At 40.6% G+C, this 20642-nt stretch overlaps 1 protein-coding gene across 4 annotated transcripts in view; it reads right to left on the bottom strand.

The window, feature by feature from the left end:
* BTBD9 (BTB domain containing 9) overlaps nucleotides 1–20642 on the bottom strand; it is a 411236-nt gene that overhangs the window by 390447 nt on the left and 147 nt on the right. Inside the window, exon 1 of one of the 4 annotated variants that reach the window (XM_060109199.1) lies at nucleotides 20288–20485. The exons of the other annotated variants lie outside the window; for them this stretch is intronic. The gene's annotated coding sequence lies outside the window, so the exon portion shown is untranslated. Of the gene's footprint in view, nucleotides 1–20287; nucleotides 20486–20642 lie in introns of those variants that run through there. 4 annotated transcript variants of the gene reach the window in all.

Raw genomic sequence — 20642 nt, 5'->3', positions numbered from 1 at the left:
AAGTACAGAGAGCAGGCCTCAGTTCAATAGGATCCAACTTTGTAAATATAAATATATGTAAGTGTTTTTCTATAATTAAGAAGGCACTTAAATATCTGCTGAACTAATTAAGTAAATACATACATGGAAAAAAGGACTGCAAGGCCACACACCCACTGTTAACAGTAGTAACTTCCAGGGAGGGGGGTGGGAGTAAGGGGATAGAAGGGAGTGAATGGGAAGGTTTATGTTTAAACTCAATGTACTTCTGAAGTGTTTCCTTCTTTTAAAACAAGAATTGATTTATCTTTTATTTAAATGATATTTTAAAAAATTTTAAGAAGTGGACACTTTAAAAAGTGCTGAAATATTTGTTTATCAAAAGGAGGCCTTTTTTTTTTTTTTCCAAACAAAAGGATGAATACACTGATATAGATGATCTCTGACTTGCTGTACTTTCCTGAGAAGCAATTTGAGGAGAAATGAGCAACTATTGATGGGAATAGAGTTTTAGTAAAAAACAGATTTTTAATAGTTAAAAATAGCCAAAACAAATTCCTGGAGGGTGGTTACTAGGTCTTTCTCCTTGGTGTCCCACAAGGACAGTATTCAATAAACAAATAATACATTGAAATGAAATGATTTAAGTATAGGTTGGAGACACAAACGTGGGACTCCATGTCACTCTCAGGAATTCATTATAAAAATACACGTGCTGGGCTTCCCTGGTGGCACAGTGGTTGAGAGTCCGCCTGCCGATGCAGGGGTCGCGGGTTCGTGCCCTGGTCCGGGAAGATCCCACATGCCGCGGAGCGGCTGGGCCCGTGAGCCATGGCCGCTGAGCCTGCGCGTCCGGAGCCTGTGCTCCGCAACGGGAGAGGCCACAGCAGTGAGAGGCCCGCGTACCGCAAAAACAAAACAAAACAAAACAAAACAAAACAAAACAAAACAGAACCTTGCTCAGGGACTTCCCTGGTGGTCCAGGGGTGAAGAAACCGCCTTCCAATGCAGGGGACGTGGGTTCAATCCCTGGTCGGGGAACTAAGATCCCACATGCCACGGGGCAACTAAGCCCGTGTGCCACAACTACTGAACCCGCACTCCTGAACTAGAGAGCCTGAGTGCTGCAAACTACAGAGCCCACGTCCTCTGGAGCCCGTGCCCCAGAACTACAGGGAGGGGAAAAAAACCCACACGCCACAACTAGAGAGAAGCCCACGCGCCACAGTGAAAGATCCCACATGCCACAACTAAGACCTGAAGCAGAAATAAATAAATAAATAAATAAATAACATGTGCTCATCTTAAAAATATCTCAACTGTTTATAACCAAATGTTTTCATTAATAAGTTCTCCCTCCCGTAATATTCAGCATGTATTTGGTTTCCAAATTTCCACTTTACTAATCAAGGTTATACCCCTGTATCACACTTTGCATGATGTTTCTCACATTTTTCAAATATTTTTAAACTTACAATACCACTTAATTATTATGCGGCACCTTTCTTGGTGTTCTCTTGCTAAGTGTCTAGTGATTTATTAAGGTTTTTCAACTGTAAATTCTGCAGATACTTCGGAAATGTAAACAAACATTAACAACAGTATAATCCTGAGAGTCAACATTCTGGTAAAAATCTTTGATATATCCCTATTCTATTTTTCCGTTCACAAAAATATAACACTCCTGATGTGCTTTGAGACAGTACACAGGTCTGCATTTTCAGATCGGAGGAAGGATAGGGCTGTTCATTCTTTCTACACACCAATGTTATTTAGCTTGTTAGGATAAGCCTGTGTTGCTTTTTCTAAGGGGAAGGACCCAGGGAAAGCAAGTGTCTAAGAATGGAAGTTCATGAAGGAAACGATTCAAATAGCTCAGTTCTAGGTATATTTGCTTCTCAGCTAATATTCAACTGAACAAACAATTGGGTGAATGAAGGCTTACTATGAGCCTAGCTACAGGGCAAAGAAAGTAACAGGTGATGAGCATTACCCATAAATATAAACTTAAAAAGTTAACTACTCTTCTCCTTGTGCTGTAACAGCTGTAACTTAAAGATATCACACAGCAAATGATCACTACAGTTTCCAATCTCACCCCCTCCCCAATGAACAAAAGATGATATTCCAAAAGCAAGTAATGTATAAGCCTTAATTCTTACCTCTTTCCCATAGAAACAATGTTGCAATATCTGGTGGCCACCCACAAATGCCTCTTTATTTCCAAAAGCGCTTAAGGACTGGACTACTATGAAAACTAACCATGATGAGTAACACTACAGAAAAATGCTGAGTCTCAATGTGGGAAGAAAAAAAAGATACCTCACTTAGCTTCAGGGCAATGGGAGAGAAAACTCTTCTCCCCTCGCCCCTGCTCACTGGATCAGACCCAGGAATTACCACTCCGCCTTCTTCAGTTTGCCTCATCTGTGGATTTTCAGCAAGTTTTTTCTCTCTCTGGCTCCACTAAGCAGAACAGTCAGAATTTTCGTTCACTCTCCTGCCCCTTTGGAGTTGCATGAGCCAAAACGGTAGCCAGTCATCATATGTGGCTATTGAGCCCTTGAAAATGAGGCTAGTCCAAATTGAGACATGCTATAAAATACACATTGTATTTCAAAGACTTATGAAAATATCTCATTTATTTTTTCACATTGAGATGTTTAAATGACAATATTTTAGATATATTGGACTTAATAAAAATATTTCTAAATTAATTTTACCTATTTTTCTTTCCTTCATCATGGCTACCAGAAAATTTTGAATTACAAACATGGCTTGCATTTGTAGCTCACATTATATTTCTATCAGACAGCACTGCTTATAAATTGTCTTAGGAAAGGCAGTAAAGAGTATCCAAAGTCACACTGCTTGAGTTCAAATCTTGGCACCACCATTTATTACTGTGTAATCCTTCACACATTATTTAACCTTTTTTCTAAGCCTCCATGTTCTCTTCTGTGAAATGTGGTAGTATTAAAATGCTACCTCAGAGGACTACTGGTAGAATTAAATGAGGTAAAACAATTACTATGGTGCCCAGCACATAATATTCAGTAAATATTAACCACTACTATCACTGCACAACTGTACTGTTGTTATTATTCGTTGCTAGTACATGATGAAGAAAAGGACAAAGATACAGTGGGTAGAAAAAAAGAAAGAGGGTACAAACACAGTCTAGAGAGAATTCTCAGTTTCTCTTCCAAAGACACAGCCCACGTGGAGACCTGCAATACTCAATGGCAGCACCTGAGTATTTCCAGTACACTCTCTTTCCATATAAATATGTCAGAGGATGTGGAAATACATAGTTAAAGGGCACTGGGCCTCTTGTAGCAGTGTGAAGAACCTACCTTGGACGCCTGGAGACAGACTTGCTGACAAGGTATCAACAAGGTATCCTCTTTGGCTACTGGTAACCTCATTTGTAAATGAGAAGAAAGGGCTAAAGTTCTCTGAAGTCCCTGCCAGCTGTGAATACTCTTCTCCTCTCTTTCCAAAAGGGCTGCAGAGCAAGAATGGCTACATCAGAGGTCCACCACCATCACCATAAAAACACCCAATTTAAGCACGGACGCTGCCTTACCATCACTTGTCCAGCCTATAGAGAAAGCCAGGGATTTGGAACTGTTGGCTCTTCTGAGATTTCATCGTCTTCTCTAATATGAACAAGCTTTTACTACTGGAACTTCTTATATTCCCCTCGTCTGGCTAAATTTGCCTGCTCTTTCAAGGCTCGGAACAGACCTCACACCCTTCAGCAAGAGCCTTCACTGACATTGCCAATCTACGTCAGGTGCCCCTTTTATACGATTTGGAATCAGCTTCCGTTTCCCTCTATCATTGCCCCCATCAACAATGCCCTGTGATTTTGTTATTGATTTGTCTTGTTGGTAAGCAAACTTCCAGAAAGCAATAACATAAATTCATTCAACAAGTACTGAATGAATGTCTTACTCATCTTTACACTCCCAGAACCTACTACAGATTCTAGCATATTTAAGCCCTCAAAATTAACCCAAAAAGTCCATATAGATATTAACGGCTCTCTTCTCTGAATTCCAGACCTCTATATCCCACTGCCTACTTCATATCTCTACTTGGTTACCTCAAAGGTACTTCAAAACTCACTTCGTACTCTCTACGTCCTCTCTGCCACTAAAAAACCTGCCCTCCTACAATGTTCCTCAGCTCAGTGAATCCAATTATGGAAACCAGAATGACACCTGCTTCAACCTTACACCCATACCTAATTCATCAGCAAGTCTTTTAATGTTACGTCCTAAATGAGCTCTCAAATCAGTTTACTTCTTGGCAACTTCTATGCTACCATTCCAGTGCTCACCACCCTTGTCTCTCACTTGGACCATCGCTTAGCTCCTAATCCATCTCCCTTTTGTCACCCCAAGCTGTCCTCCACACAGCAGCCAGACTGAATGTCACATTATAAGACTGATTATGAACTCTTTCCCTCAACCCCTCCATGACTCTCACTCCCACTTAAATACTTTCAGTGGCTTGCCAAGCCTCTTAACATGAGAGAGGAGGAAAAACATTTAAATAGGCCTTGGAGGCTTGTGGAATCTGGCTCCTATCTGACTCCATTTCCCCTAATGTTCCCTGGCACATGACAAGCTCTCTCATGCCACAGGGTTTTGACATAATTTGCTCCCTTACTGGGACCCCTTCCTCTTTTCACCTTCCATCCTCCAGGTGCAATTCAGGTGCCATTTCCTCAGGCAGCCTTCCTTGACCTTAGGCTCGCCAGGATACCTTATCATCTGCACTCATATGACTGTATTCATTTCCTTCACAGAATTTATCTATTTGTATTTATACATCTCCCTCACCCCCAGAGGCCCTTTCTCAATACAAATTTTTTGAAAATGTAAATCAGATCAGTCACTCCATTGCTTAAAACCCTTTAATGCTTTCCTATCTTTGAATAAAAATCATACCCTTTCCAAACCCTCCTACACTGTTGGTGGGAATGTAAGTTGGTGCAGTCACTATGGAGAACAGTGTAGAGGTTCCTCAGAAAACTAAAAATAGAATTACCATTTGAAAAAAAAAAAAAGGGACTTCCCTGGCGGTCCAGTGGTTAAGACTGCACTTCCACTGCAGAGTGCACAGGTTTGATCCCTGGTCGGGGAACTAAGATCCCACATGCTACAGGGTGCAGCCAAAAAAAAAAAAAAAGAAAAAAAAAGAATTACCATATGATCCAGCAACTCCTGGGCATATACCTGGACAAAACTATAACTCAAAAGAATACATGCACCTCTGTATTCATAGCAGCACTATTCACAATAGCCAACACATGGAAACAACCTAAATGTCCACGGACAGATGAATAAAGATATGGTACATATATACAATGGAATACTACTCAGCCATATAAAAGAACAAAATAATGCCATTTGCAGCAACATGGATGCAACTAGATATTATGATACTAAGTGAAGTAAGTCAGAAAGAGAAAGACAAATACCATATGATATCACTTATATATGGAATCTAAAATATGACACGAATGAACCTATCTACGAAACAGAAACAGACTCACAGACATAGAGAACAGACTTGTGGTTGCCAAGGGTGAGGGGGTTGGAAGAGGGAAGGACTGGGAGTTTGGGACGAGTAGATGTAAACTATTATATATAGGATGGATAAACAAAAAGGTCCTACTGTGTAGCACAGGGAACTATATTCAATATCCTGTGATAAACCATAATGGAAAAGAATATAAAAAAAAGAATGTCTGTATGTGCATAACTGAGTCCCTTTGCTGTACAGCAGATGGGCACAATATTGTAAATCAACTATACTTCAATAAAAAAATTATATAAAAATATGTAATATAAAAAAAACATACCCTTTCCAAGGCCTACAGGGCCCTGTATGAGCTGTCACCCAATCACCTCCCCGAACTCATATCCTACTCCTCTCTTCACATTCTGCTCCAGCCACACTGGCCTTGCTGTTCCTTAAACACAGACGAGCTTACCCCTGAACTCGGGTCCTTATAATTACCTTCCCTCTGCCTTTCGGAATATCTTGTTCTCAGAGTCCCCACTACTGGCTACTCATTATTCAGGTCTCTGCTCCCTCACCATCCTACCTAAAAGAATACCCCCACACACACACTTCTCACCTGCTACTCCATTTTATTATCTTCATCATTAGGTATTTATCATTAGAAGATAAGCTCCATCGGCAGTTCATCTCAGTGCCTAGGAAAGTACCTGGCACACAGTAGGTACTCAATATCTGTATGAATGCTTAAAGTAGTGGTCCTGTTTCAAATAACTGAACTCCACTGACATATACAAGAGATACAGGTATGAAGATGTGATACTAGTCGTTGTGGTAGGCAGAATTCTAGGACGCTCCCACCCCCCATTCTCCTCCCTCTCCTCTGTGTACGTGCCCTGTATAATCCCCTCCTCTTAAGTATAGGCGGCACCTGTGAATATGGGATAGTCAATCATGTGATTAGGCTACCTTATATGAGACACTGTTATAGTCAACTGGAGAGATTCTCCTGCTGCCTTTGAAGAAGTAAAATACCAGGTTGTGAGTAGGGCCATGTAGTTAGAAACTCAGGGTGGCCTCTAGGAGCTGAGAGGGACACCCAGCCGACAGCCAGCAAGAAAATGAGGACCTCAGTTACATGATCACAAGGAATCGAATTCTACCAACAACCAATGAGCTTGGTAGATGACCCCAAGCCTCAGATGAGATCACAGCCCCTGCAAACCCCTTGACTTCAGCCTAGTAAGACCCAGAGCAAAGAATACTGCTATATCATGCTGGACTTCTGACCTACAGAAATGATCATGAAGGGCTGTTGTTTTAAGCTGTAAGTTTGTGGCACATCAACAGAAGACTAATGCAGTGGCCATCAACCCTATCAGTCCCAATGCTCACTTTTTATAACAAAAATTTTGTTATGCTACCTACTGTTCTTTAATAAAATTCATAGATTTAGAACCTACTAATCACTTATAAAAATACATTAGCTATAAGGGAGAAATTTAAAAATAATTTATAATAAAATAATATGCATCTCAACCAAATTAGAAAATAAAACTGCCCCTATACATTTTCTTAATGCCCTCTGAGGAGAGAGTCCATAACCATAAGCTCTGCTTGCCAGGATCAGTGTACCTAGAACACACTGGCTGGAAATTGGGAGAATATTTAATTTTAAAATGCTTATTACTTGCTAATCTTGTTTCCTTACACATCATGTTGTAAAGGATGTCTCTGAAAATCACACTAGCATTATATTTTTCTTCTAACCATTTTCCAAAATGGACTTAAGAAGGTTTGAAAGCCTCATAATTTCCTTTTTTCCCTCCTCCTCCTCAATTATTTAGTGCTCACTGGGCATGTGATACTGTTACTTGAAATTAATTTTCACAATTAAATAGACTTTTAAAGCTTCTAATTAATTTCCCAACTCTCATTTTTCAGATGTGAACAGATAATCACCATCATCTAGCGGCTCATTATATACACTATAAAATATTTCACCCCAGCTATAAAGCTGGCCATAGTAAATATGTTTTGTTGCTTTAATCAAGATTTATGATAAGATAATAATGTAATTTTTAAAGGCCACATGCCAGAGTACCTCCTAAATTAATAAAAATACTTAGCACTTAACTTGTAATACACTTTAAAATCATCACACAGTCTTGCAGGTAGCTATGTGCCCATGTGCCCGGGGCTAGTAACAACTGATGGACAGCATGCCACCGAGCCCATTTACTTGATTTATTTTACGTAGCCCATTTACTTATTTTATTTTACGTAGCCTTCTAAGGCCACGTACGTAATGGGTACTCACTGTGTGATGGGAAAATAAATTATTTAGTGTGGACAACCTGACAGTGTTACTGTTAAGTTATTAATTCACTAAGAAAGGGAAATTCCCCTAACAGCCTTTTTTCATGCCCAAACAGCAACACTATTGGTAACTATTTACAGACTCCTAGAACCCTAGAGCTGGGAAGGACTTAAGGATAATAACCACGGTTTTTTACAAATGAGGAAACTGAGAAACTTGTCCAAGCTTACAGACATCAGTGGCAGAACCTAGGATAAGGGGAGATAAGGCTATGGGTTCTCAATCTCCTCATTCAGAAAATGGGGATAGCCACACCCCTGGTAGGGTGGTTGTGAAGATGCAATGAAATAACAGGACATAGTACATGCTTGACACTTAACAGCTACTCCATAACTATCATTTTCCTCCCCAGGGTTTCCTCCACCAATTTCTTCCATCACTTTTTTTTTTAACCAAAATATTGTTCAGGATGACGTGCATTGGTGATGATTTCCTGAGGTATACTGCATTGACAAACAAATGAGAGCAAACTGAAGGACTCACTGGGAGCCTACAGAGGAAGCAGCTGACTCCGACTCTCAGGAGTTAAGTCTACACCCCGTAAAGGTTTCAAAGACTTTCTGTTTGTTGGACTGAGCCCACATCAGCTTTGCCAAGGTTGACAGTATGCAGAGTTCAGGGCCAGTTTTTCAACGCTGTGCTTCACACATACTTTCTAATACCTCTCTAGTATTTATTCAAATTTTTCATAAGATTATCTATACCCCTGGCCTCCTCTTTCTAACCTCCAATTCACTCCTGAATCCACTGAAGTCTCACTATCAGCCCACCACTCCACTGAAACCACTCTTACCAAGGTCATCAATAACCTCTTGATTGGAATATCCAAGATTCGCTTTTCCATCCTTACCTTCCTGGATCTCTCTGAGACATGGACACAGCCTTCTTGAAACTCTACTCCCTTAGTCTCTGCGACAGTGTACTCTCCTGGTTCTCCTTTTACCTCCACGTGTCTATTCTTTCACTAATGTCTCTTTAAGAGTTGTGTTTCCCAGGGCTGTGACTTCCTGGTGAGTTTATTTACCCAGTTTCAGCTACCTCCTACTAACTTCCAAATCTCTATCTCTAGCCCAGGCCACCCCTGTGAATCTCAGATTCATCTGAACAGATTCATATGCCTGCAATATGATTCCACTGCATGTCCCTACTGGCAACTCAAATCAACATACTCAACACGGATCTCTTAATGCATATCCTCCTCCACTGTCCTTTATCTTAATATGTGGTATCATCACACAGCAATCCATGCTAAAAACCTGTAAGACTTCCTTGACTCCTTCCTCTCCCTGATCGCACCATATCTAATCAATTGGTTAGATCTCCTAATTTTACCTCCTAAAGATTCCTCTAATTCATCCCTCCTATGCCTATCTAGTAACTCCTATTCTTGTTCAGGTTTCAATCATCTCTTACCTGAAATACTTCAACAGCTTCTGTCCCCCTCAATTCCATCTCCACTCAGCTTACAGAATAATCAATCTAATAAATATATAATCACACTACTCCCCTGCTTAACACTTTTAAAATAATACTCCCAAATAAAAGGCTCTGGAGTCAGACCTCTGCAATTTGGAATCCACTCTCTGCACTCATTAGACATGGCCTTGAACAAGTTACTTAACTTCTCTGCACCTCCATATTTTCACTTGTGAATATCCCAGAGGATTAAATGAGGTAATAACTATAAAGCACTTAATACAGTTCCTGGCATATAGTAAGTGCTTAACAAATGGTAGTTATTAGTGATCATATTATTAATAAAATCACACTGATTGTATTATGGTCATTGGGCTGGTATACAAGTTTGTGGAGCACACACAGCCCTTGTTGAATTGACCCGTGCCTACACTCTAGCGTCCTCCCTAAGGACGCCCTGCCTCTCACTTTGTGCTTCAGCAACATCGAGCTTCGTAACCACTTACTGTGACACACTTAGCCATCTCTCTGCCCAAAATACATTTTCCTAGCATAAGTAAGGTCTTTTTCTTTAAGCCTAATGAGGTGTCACCCTCACCGGGAAGCCTTCTTTGAACATCAGAGCTTATTAAGGTGTCTCCTTAGAAGTATTAGGTAGATAGATAGATAGATAGATGAAAGGAAGCTCCCTGGGAATCTCCTCCCCAACTCCACCTGAATTAGGTCAATTCTTACCACAAAGGAGTCGCAACATATTCAAATTTAACTTACGAATTCAACTATGTATATAGAAGGAGTTAGAAATAGTGAGAGCTCGCCATCACTCCACTCAATGACTATATGCTCCTTGCAATAATCAAGCCTGAAACAGAAGGTATGAGTGATTTCATACATTGCTCAATCGCTGACACTGACAAATAAGTGGAGGCAGCAAAGAATTAATTGAAGGCTCTAGAGAAGCACTGATAACAGAGAGATAGAGAGGTGGTAGAATGGTTACCCTGCCTTAGGAGAATTAACCATTAACCCTTCCTTTAAAAACTCTCAACAGGTGATTTCCACATGCCAAAAGAGTTTAATAACCACTGAAATAAATAGTACATACTTACTTCAGTAGTTAACAAAGTGTACATTTGTTATGGTTTAGATGATTAAACCTTTAATGGAGGTATGACAGAACATAGAGAGAGCAAAGAAATCAATGAAAACAATGCAAATGCACACAAGATTATTACTACTACACAAAAGCAAAATAACTATCTGAAAGAACTTTACCAAACCACCAATTACATAACTGCAGACATAGCTTCATAGTGGAGGCTACTGAGGCAGGCCAGGAAATGCTTAGTAATGGTGGCACTCGTGAAGTGAGGTGTTAAGCCAAATTAGGGGTGTCAAATAAAACTTCTAGTAAAATTAAATTCTCCTAATCCAAATTAGCTTATGTTGCGGTGTGCATGTATTAAGAAAACCATGACATGGCACTTTGTAGGCATTAGGATCTCCTAAAGAATATTTTGACATTACTTGATTTTTGCCTTCTGTTTTGACTTTAGAATATAACCACTAACCCCACCCTGACCCCCAACTATATGACTCCACTATAGTCTCTTGCTAATGCCACTATCTGTAAGAACAAATAACCCATTCTGCTGGTAACTGGAGCCATGGGTTTCCATTTGACTCCCCAACTTAACTAGTTCCACAGCCAGCATTAAAAACAGGAACACTGGCACCCAGCTTCCCAAGGAGAGGGCTGTCTAATTCTGCTCCAGCTAGCACAGATGAGGGCCCTATGAGAAAATCACATGCAGTGAGGAAAGCAAGCCAACGCAAGTTCCCTTAGGGGAACTTAAACTTAGCTCTCCTTTAGGAAATTACCCAATACCCTGCTACTCTTCATCTGATATCATTTCTATTCCTTCTCCACTAGGCCATAAACTCCTTGAGGACAAGGACCAGGACATAAGGTTTGATGGAAAAATTATCAAAACTGTCTCATGCACTTATCTCATTGGCAAGTAATCACAAAGTACTGCTTCAGGCTAGCACAGACTTTTCTAGAGATTAAAACTATTGAAAACAAGTATGAGCAAATAAAATGACCATCAAAAAGGGACTTGTTATAGTACATCTGTTAAAAGGGCATTTTTTTAAAAAAGTAAAATCATGCAAATATAAAACATGTCAAAGATTTTATTTAACTCATTAATTAATGACGCAGCCAGTAAGAAAATAAAATCAGTTCCAAGGAGAAGTCAAAGAGCACACATAGGGCTCCCCTGGTGGCGCAGTGGTTGAGAGTCCGCCTGCCGATGCAGGCGACACGAGTTCGTGCCCCGGTCTGGGAAGATCCCACATGCCGCGGAGCGGCTGGGCCCGTGAGCCATGGCCACTGAGCTTACGCGTCCAGAGCCTGTGCTCCGCAATGGGCGAGGCCACAACAGGGAGAGGCCCGCGTACCGCAAAAACAAACAAACAAACAAACACACACACACATACATATACAGGCTATCTGGAATGCTGAAATTGCTTTACAAATAAATGCTGCAAAACTGCTCGATATCCCCAGGACAACGTTCAGTTGCATTCCACTCAACAAAACCCATTTGCATTTCTATGGACAAGAATCATCTGCATTACTCTCAGTTTCCTACTATTTACAGAGTTCTGAAATAGCTCAAAGACAATGAGAGGTTCAGATAACCTGGAAGAGTGCACTAGATAGGACAGTCGGTAACCTTTTATGTCCATTTCATAGTCTCTCACAATTTTTCCTGACAACATCCATACAATGGAATATTATGCAGCTGGCTCTAGAGAATAAGGCAGCCTTTTCATGTACTGACATGCAATAGCCTCCAGGATATAATGAAAAATAAGTAAGATGCAGTACAGTAATATGGTAGGTGACATTTATGTTTAAGAATAAATATAAAAATATGCCATATACATCAAATATTTCTGAAAAGATATACAGGAATGTTAACATTTGGGGGAAGGTGGTAAAGGTTATATGAGAATCATTTTCTATCTAAAATTAGGTTAAAATTAGAAGAAAAAAGCAAGCAGGTAATTGATACTTGTTGAGGGTAGGGGTGATGAAGTCAAGATTTGGTTACCATCTAAAGAAATAAAGTCCCAAAATATAAACCAAACTGTGGCACATTTTGAAAAGGTTTCCTGACTAAATCCATTATATTCTATATACATACACCTTCTAAAGAATGAGATTTGGAATTTAATGGACCTACTTTAGGACCTATTCACGAAGTTTCTAAAGTACCCAAAGGACTTTAATATAAGTTAATAGACTCATTTGTTGCTCATCATGTAACCCAAAGTCTGTGTTCTATGGAAACTACAAGGTGTGCCTTCAGACACTGGTTAGGGAAGTACTCTTCTGAAAGTTTGGAAGGTAAATTAACTTATCTAGAAATGTTTGGTTTTATTTAAGATTAATTATGAAAACTACTAAATAAGTGTAAATGAAATTATATAAGAATAAATGCATAAAATAGGATAAAAATGAAAAGATTCCAGATGTATTGAAAATAAAGCTAATAAGACAGATGCAAAACTTTAAAAAAATCACCAACAAATTTTCCTTTTTCTTTATTTTTTTGGCTACATCAGGTCTTAGTTGGGGCATGCGAGATCTTCGTTGAGGCATGCAGGATCTTTCATTGCAGTGTGCGAGCTTCTCTCTAGTTGTGGCATGCAGGCTCTGTAGTTTTGCGGCACATGGGATCTCTCGTTGAGGCACGCAAGCTCAGTAGTTGTGGCGCACGGGCTTAGTTGCCCCTTGGCATGTGGGATCTTAGTTCCCCGACCAGGGATGGAACACATGTCCCCCACATTGGAAGGCGAATTCTTTACCACTGGACCACCAGGGAAGTCCAAAAAAAATCTTAATTTATAAAAACTTGCAGAAATTCCCTGGCGGTCCAGTGGTTAGGACTCTGCACTTTCACTGCCGATGGCCTGGGTTCAATCCCTGGTTGGGGAACTAAGATCCTGCAAGCCGCGTGGCGTGGCCAGAAAAAAAATTAAAAAGTAAAAACTTGCTTTAGATTTTTAAAAAAACCACTACCTTTTCTCCAAAGCATTCCAGAAAATACTGTGAATACACAAGTCAGAAAGATAACAGCATGTGCTACAACAGAGACAATCAATTTCAGCTGAGGAAATAGCTTCATATGACAAAGTACTTATGGTTGTTTTAAAATATGTCTACAAATACTTTGACATCCCTCCCCAAAAGGTGGAGCCTAACCGGCTTCCCTTGAGTGTGGGCTGGACTTAGTGACTCATTTTTAACAAACAGAATATAGCAGAAGTGGCAGTGTGTGTCATCAAGATAGATATACAAGGCCTGTGGTTCCCTCCTTGCTCTTCTCTTGTATCACTTGCTCTGGGTAAAGCCAGCTGACATGTTGTGAGGATACTCAAGCAGCCCTAGAAAGACCTAAGGCTGCAGCCATCTTGGAGACAGATCCTCCAGCCCCAGTCAAGCCTTCAGATGACTGCTGCAAGGCTGTTCACAGCTCGACTGCAACCGAGTCAGAGTCCACCCAGCTAAGCTTCAGCTGAATTCCTGAACCAAAGATACTGTTGGATAAGAAATGTCTGTTGTTTTAAGCAGCAAAATTTAGAGGTAATTTGTTAAACAGCAATAGATAACAAATACAGGGTTTAATATTTATCCATTTGTATCACTATAATTTTATTTTAAAATTTATTATGAAATTAGTGGAAATCACCTATGTTTTACAAAGATAATTATAATCGATATTTCCAGGAATGTACAAACTAGGACCCAAAAGGGATAAATCTAATCAGAATAAGAACATTAAACCAGAAGTAGAATATACAGACAAGTATTTAGCTTGTAAATAGATTTAAAAATAAACACTTGGGTGGGTGAAAGGAGTAAGTGGTGTGGAGAGAAAGAAGATTAGCTGAGAAATCTCAAGTATACATTGTTTGGGGTGAGCAGCAAGATATTTTCCCTAAGTGTCAAAAAAGTAGTTGTGAATTTACTTTAAATGTCATTAGCTTGGAAAAGTACAATTCTTCCTCTAGAAGACTGTACTTATACATAGAGAATGGAAAATCTGAATGTTTATGTAGAATAACCAGTCAGTTGACTAAAAAGTTTTGGGTCAAATATAACATGTCTTCACTGGAAAATCAGCTTCAGGACCTTTAATTGTCTACCTCCTTTCCCCGTCCATTCTTAACAATATTATTAAACAGTTTTCAATCATTCAGGCAGTTATTAAAATTCTAACTTCTCAAACAACTTTCCCCGAATCAGCAGAAACAAGATTGGGTGTCTTCACCTGGAGGTTTGCATGCTAGGGCCCCATGCTGACATGCGTGAAGAGCACTGGCTCTGGAGACCAAGCGTGGGGCTGAAGCCCTGTCCCACCTCGCTGGCCACGAACACAGGCAAACTGTTCTCCCCATTCTGAAACTTGGTTGCCTTATTAGTAAAATGAGGATAATATCCAGTTTACAAGGTTGTTATTATAAGAATTAAATGACTTAGAGAAAAGGCCTAGCATAATACAGCCACTTGATAAACAGTAGCTAGTAGTTAATGATCTTGTTACTTACATACTATATTTCCCAAACCAAGAAAACAAGGACACAGACTGCCAGAATATTTTTGTATCATATAAAGATCCAAAAGGCAGCCCAGGAGATTAATGTGGATTTATGACATGTTATCATTTCTGGAACATTATAATACTTATGAGTTGAAATCAAAACTGAACACTCAGGTGCTCAACAAGTATTGGAGAACCTAGTCTGTGATCAATATTTATATAGCACTTACCATATTCTATATAGTATTGTAAATATGTTTTTCTGCTCGACCAAATTATATATTCTTTGATTGCTTTAAAAAATTTCCATATATCTCTATATTTTCTCATGGCCCCTTGCATACATACATAAGGCTGAATGAATTTAACTTCAAGTCCTTGATGTCTACTCATATCAATATATTCTCAAGATTATAAAATTCAGGCATCAGATCTTCCCCTGACAAAGTGTGTGCACACTCATTCACACAGTATCATTACCCCCTAACTAAAGCCAGTGTTGAACACCCAGAGCAATGAGCATTTCTCTATGTGCAGCACTCTGCACTGTTTCTGGCACATAGTAAATACTTAATGAATGTTAGCAGAAAGAATAAATGAAAGAGAACAAGAACCCAGGAAGTGTGGTGAGTAGCTAACTGGTCTAGCTACAATTTAACTCCTGAAATCTCTTTTCAATGTGTTCATATCTTTGCACAACTGTTTGATTTCCTTATACAGCAGAACTCTCTTATAACTTCCAATCATAGATTAGGACTAACATTTGTGCTATATGAGTATATGAGACATGTAAGATCCAAAGTATATCGGCGTACAAGAAATAAGTCCTTATATTTTGGTTCCTCTCCTTCCACATTTCTGTGATTATATCTCACCCTGTTTCTTTCCTTTAAGTTTTGCCCATCCTATTGTAAACATCCCAGGTACACGGAGTATATTATTTGCTTACCCTATAAACCTGCAAAGTGCCTAATACAAGACACAGATTGTAATCTTGACACTTGTTACTGACAATTATTTTGCAAATTGGACTTTCTGACATTTAAAAAAAGTGGGCAGGGAGGGGGGGAATCTAATACAAAGTCAAAAGCATCTAGCTATGCATCAGGTATTTGAAAGAAATTTTCTGTAGTTATTGTGTTTGTGTGTGTCTGTAAAATTAGAAACAGTACCTTCTCTGAGACCCAATAGAGATATAAGAGGATGAATGAAATCTGTGTGTGAGTTTGTGCAATCATGCACAAAGACAGTATTAAGAAGCTTCAAAGCCTCATTCAAACAATGCTATGTGCCAAGCATTATACCAAATTCTGGAGAAAACAGAAATAAGAAGGAGATGAGGTTCATCGAACTGGAAAGCAGATTGGTGGATCAAGAGAGTCTGCAGGCTGTTATTTCCTTATCCTTCTCTAAACTCTCTCCGGGTTCTCCAACAAACTCAATCTCGTTGTTAGCCTCTATGCTGGTTCCTCTTTCACTAACCCTCTAAATCAGTGGTTCTCAAAGCATGGTCCTGGGAATAACAACATCAGCATCACCTGAGAACTTGTTCAAAATGCAAATTCAGGAGCCACACCCAGACCTACGGAATTAGAAACTTTGGGGGTGGGACTCAGAAATCTGTGTTTTACCAAAGCCTCCAGGTATTTCTGATGCATGCTCAAGTTTGAGAAACCATCTAAGTTTGATTTAAGTGTTGATTTCCAAAAATTCCACTCCTTGCCCTTTCCAGTTCTCGCTCTCAACTTTTCTGCGTAGGAATATCTTTTCTTCTACTACCTCTGCAACTGTAACTATTACTACTACTAATAGCAACAGCTGTCATTTATTAAGCATATATCAGCTAGGCATTGTGCTAACTGCTGTGCACATACCACCTTAATCTCCACAACAATTCTTTAAAATATTATTAACCCCACTTTTCAGAAGAAACTTAGGTTCAGAGATGCTAAATTACTTGCCCGAGGTTACCCATCCCAACCAATAGTGGCATAACAGAGATTTGACTTCAGGTTTTCCTGACTCCAAAGTCCACAGCATTAATTACTATACTAAGTCCTAGAATGGTACTACTTCCATAGCCTTGGAGGCTGTCAGTTACATTACAATTATTCCTAAACTGTCTCATAAACTCTGGAGTAGAATTTCTAGTTACCTAATGGGCCTCTCTAAACTCCACACATAGGCCTTAAAATTAACATGCCATCATTTCTTCCCTCCACTGTAAATCTATTCCTCCTCCTGTGTTTTCTAATTTAATGTCCTCATAATCCCCAGTTTCTCAAGCTGGACATGTCACCTTTGACTTCTCACTCTCTCTCACCTCTAGCTGTTCATAACATTTAGAGATTTTTAACATCTAAAATATCTTTATAAGCCATCCATTCCCACTGTCCCTCTTCAGGCTCCCAGCATCTCTCACCTACATCCTAACTGGTCTCCTGCCCTCTCTGCTCTAATGCAGTTCTGCATATGAACTGCCTGTTAACTTTATGATCTGATTATTCTACCTTTCAAGGTTCTCTATCACCAACACGGGGGTAGTGCTGGAAGGAGGGAGACTAAGGCTTTTTAGAATGGAAGACCCCCTTGTAATTTGGCTCCATCCATACCTTTCCTGTCTCATCACTTCTGCCATACAAAAAGCCTACAAAAAACAACTCAAGGTTTTCCCATTCAATTTTAATCTTCAGCAATTTTGCTTATACTCTCCCCTCTGGCGGGAATGATTGTTTTCCCTTTTCCATGTAGCAAAATACTACTTAACCTTCAGGGCTAAGTTCCACCGTCTTCTCTCTAAAGTTTTCCCTGACTCTATCAATTTATTTCCCCAGCCAAAGTGATCTATTCCTTCAGCATTTTATTAATTCCAAAAGTGGTGAACTCTTATCACAGCACATCACGGTTAGTGTTTGTCCCCTCTGATGAACACTTGGTATCTCAGGTATACTGTGTTATAGTCTTTGTCTTGCTGGCACCCAACACAGTGCCTAGCCATAGCCAGCACCCAATAAATATTTGCTGAGTTGTTAAATAACATTTAGTGTTGCAACATTACACAGGTTAGCAATTCAAGTTCAGGTTTATGCAACACTCAAAAGAAAGCTCACATAACAACAAAAGATAAAGACTAAACGTTCAATATTTAAGAGCAGCATCTTTAATTTTCTCAAATCTTTTTGTCAATATTTTTGAGTATCCTTCTTCAAATAGACTCCTTTCCCAGCTAACATTATTTTTATTTTTTACAGGATCAGCAGTAACTACAAACCTCAGACCACTATAAGAGATAATCCCAAGCAAAACTGTGTCACTGAGAGTAGCTCGGTAATTGCTTTGGGTACATCATTTCAGTAAATTTCCAATGGAACGGCCCAAGCACATAGGTAGATTTTAGAAATGAGGACATGCGCTGCTGACTAAATACATAAGATACACGCACATTAGTGAGGCACTTATTCAAATTAGTACTGAAATCAGAAGTATACAACAACCTGATTTTGGATCGACGATAATATCCTTTTTTTTTTTTTTTTTTTTTTTTTTTTTTGCGGTACGCGGGCCTCTCACTGTTGCGGCCTCTCCCGTTGCGGAGCACAGGCTCAGCGGCTATGGCTGACAGGCCCAGCCGCTCCGCGGCATGTGGGATCTTCCCGGACCGGGGCACGAACCCGCGTCCCCTGCATCGGCAGGCGGACTCTCAACCACTGCGCCACCAGGGAAGCCCTATCCTTTCATTTTAAGTAAGGATAACACTTATGATTGTTTAAGACTCTACTCTGAGTAACACAACTCCCATCCCTCCAGGAAAGCAGGCTCCATCTTGTTATCAGTGGGATGCTGATGAGCCTGCCTTAGTCTTAACACTTTCCCTCCCCAACCTACTAAACCTTATCTCTCCAATTTTCCCCTCTCATGGTACATGTAAGTTGCTGCAATATATCCCCCAATGACCAAATTCACACTATTTTCTCAACATATGACTTATCTTTTCTCTAACAGAAATTTTACACTTCTTTCAAAGATGAGACGAAACCTTACCTCTTCTGAAGAGTTCACTAGTTCGGCCCACAAGTCTTATCTTTTCTAAATTTCTACTGCACTTAAAGTATAGCACTTCACATAGCACCTGTTTACATACTACCTCATTTGGTTTCATAATTATTTTATATAATATGCTTTATTTTCCTAGCTAGACTGTTTTCCCTTAAAAGAAAAAAGCCAGGTCTTTTATGTCATTTGTAATCCCACAGTCCTCCTCCCATATGCAGCATAATACTAGGAAGAGGGGGCACATGTATTAACTACTTCAAGGACTGAGCTAACTACATGTTATGACTTATCCACGGTGTCACATATAATAAATATCTATTGCGTGCCTACTCTGTGGCAGGAACTTTTGTAGGTACTGGAGATATGGCCCTGAAGAAAACAAACGTGATTCCTGTCCTAAAAGCTATTATAGTCTAGAGCGCAAAAGATACTAAATTCCGAGTACCCTAAGTGCTACAGAGCAAGGTTATCACTGGTTCCAAGACCTAAGAACCTCAAACAACATACTTTACAGATCCTCAGCTATGAAACTGAATCACAGAATTTTAGATCCGAATGAGAAGTTACAAGTTATTTTCTTCAATTTTCTTGCACAAATCATGATTAAATTTCGGTAGAGCCTGTCCTTCTACCGTTTCTAGGCACTGCCTTCATCAACGGTCAGGAAAGACTGACTTCCTTCCTACCTCTAATACTCCTTTCTCCCGAGCATGGTCACTACTGCAGCCACACATCTACCCACTAGGGAGTCCAGCGCGCTGAGAAGAAAGCACTGGGCTGATGACCAGCTGTACCCAATCAGGCTTGTCCGACCATCGACATTTTTCCAGCTCACACGCTGAACAAAATCTGTATTTTCTGCTTAGTAAATAGCAAGCCTGTGCTAGTTTTAAGAAAAAGAAAAACCGGTGCCTCCACACTTCCTCGGCCCTAATAACGACAGAAGCACAACAAGGTTTAGGGAAACAGAACAGCTGATGTGAGTCTATGAGGAAGAACTGAGGATGGCTAGCCGCCCCTTGACCGCAAAACCTGTAGCAACAATGTGATAAAATGCTTAGGGCCGACAAAGTTTGGGGCGTGCATTAAGCACGTGCGCACACACACGAAGTTGGAAACACTAGGCAACAGGTGGGCCGCCCCCTCTGTACACTGACAGATCGCCTTCTCCAGGTCGTGGGTGTGTCTGACGCCGCACGCAGGCACTGATTCACAACTCCCTCCATAACAACCAGCCCCGCCTCAGAGCCAAGCCAGGGCAGGGGCGTTGAGGGCCCCAGCAGTACCAAACTTTCCGGACCCCAACCTCGGTGTCCCCGGTTCCGCCTCGTATCGGTCTCGCGCCAGCTCGTCTCAGGCAGGATGCGAGGCTGCTCTAGGAACCGGGCTTCTCGGGATTCCGACTCCTCGGCCTGGGAGCCTGGCAGAGCCACCCCGAGGTCCCCAAACACCTCCTTCCTACAACACATTCCAGGACTAGAGAGTCTTCGCCGGCCAGCTACTGCCGCTTCCCACAGCGACCGAGCCCCGGAACTGACCCTCGTCAGCCCCCGTCCCCGCTCCTTCCCCGCCCCGGGAGAAAGCGCTGAGGAGCCTGAAAGGGCGCGCGTTCCCGCGCCCCGGGCCCGCGCAGCAGGTGCGGCCAGGCCCCACCTCCCTGG

Source organism: Mesoplodon densirostris, chromosome 10, assembly GCF_025265405.1.
Source record: "Mesoplodon densirostris isolate mMesDen1 chromosome 10, mMesDen1 primary haplotype, whole genome shotgun sequence".
Taxonomy (NCBI): Eukaryota; Metazoa; Chordata; class Mammalia; order Artiodactyla; family Ziphiidae; genus Mesoplodon; species Mesoplodon densirostris.
Note: the sequence above shows the minus strand (reverse complement) of the source record. Positions and strands in the feature narration are given on the sequence as shown.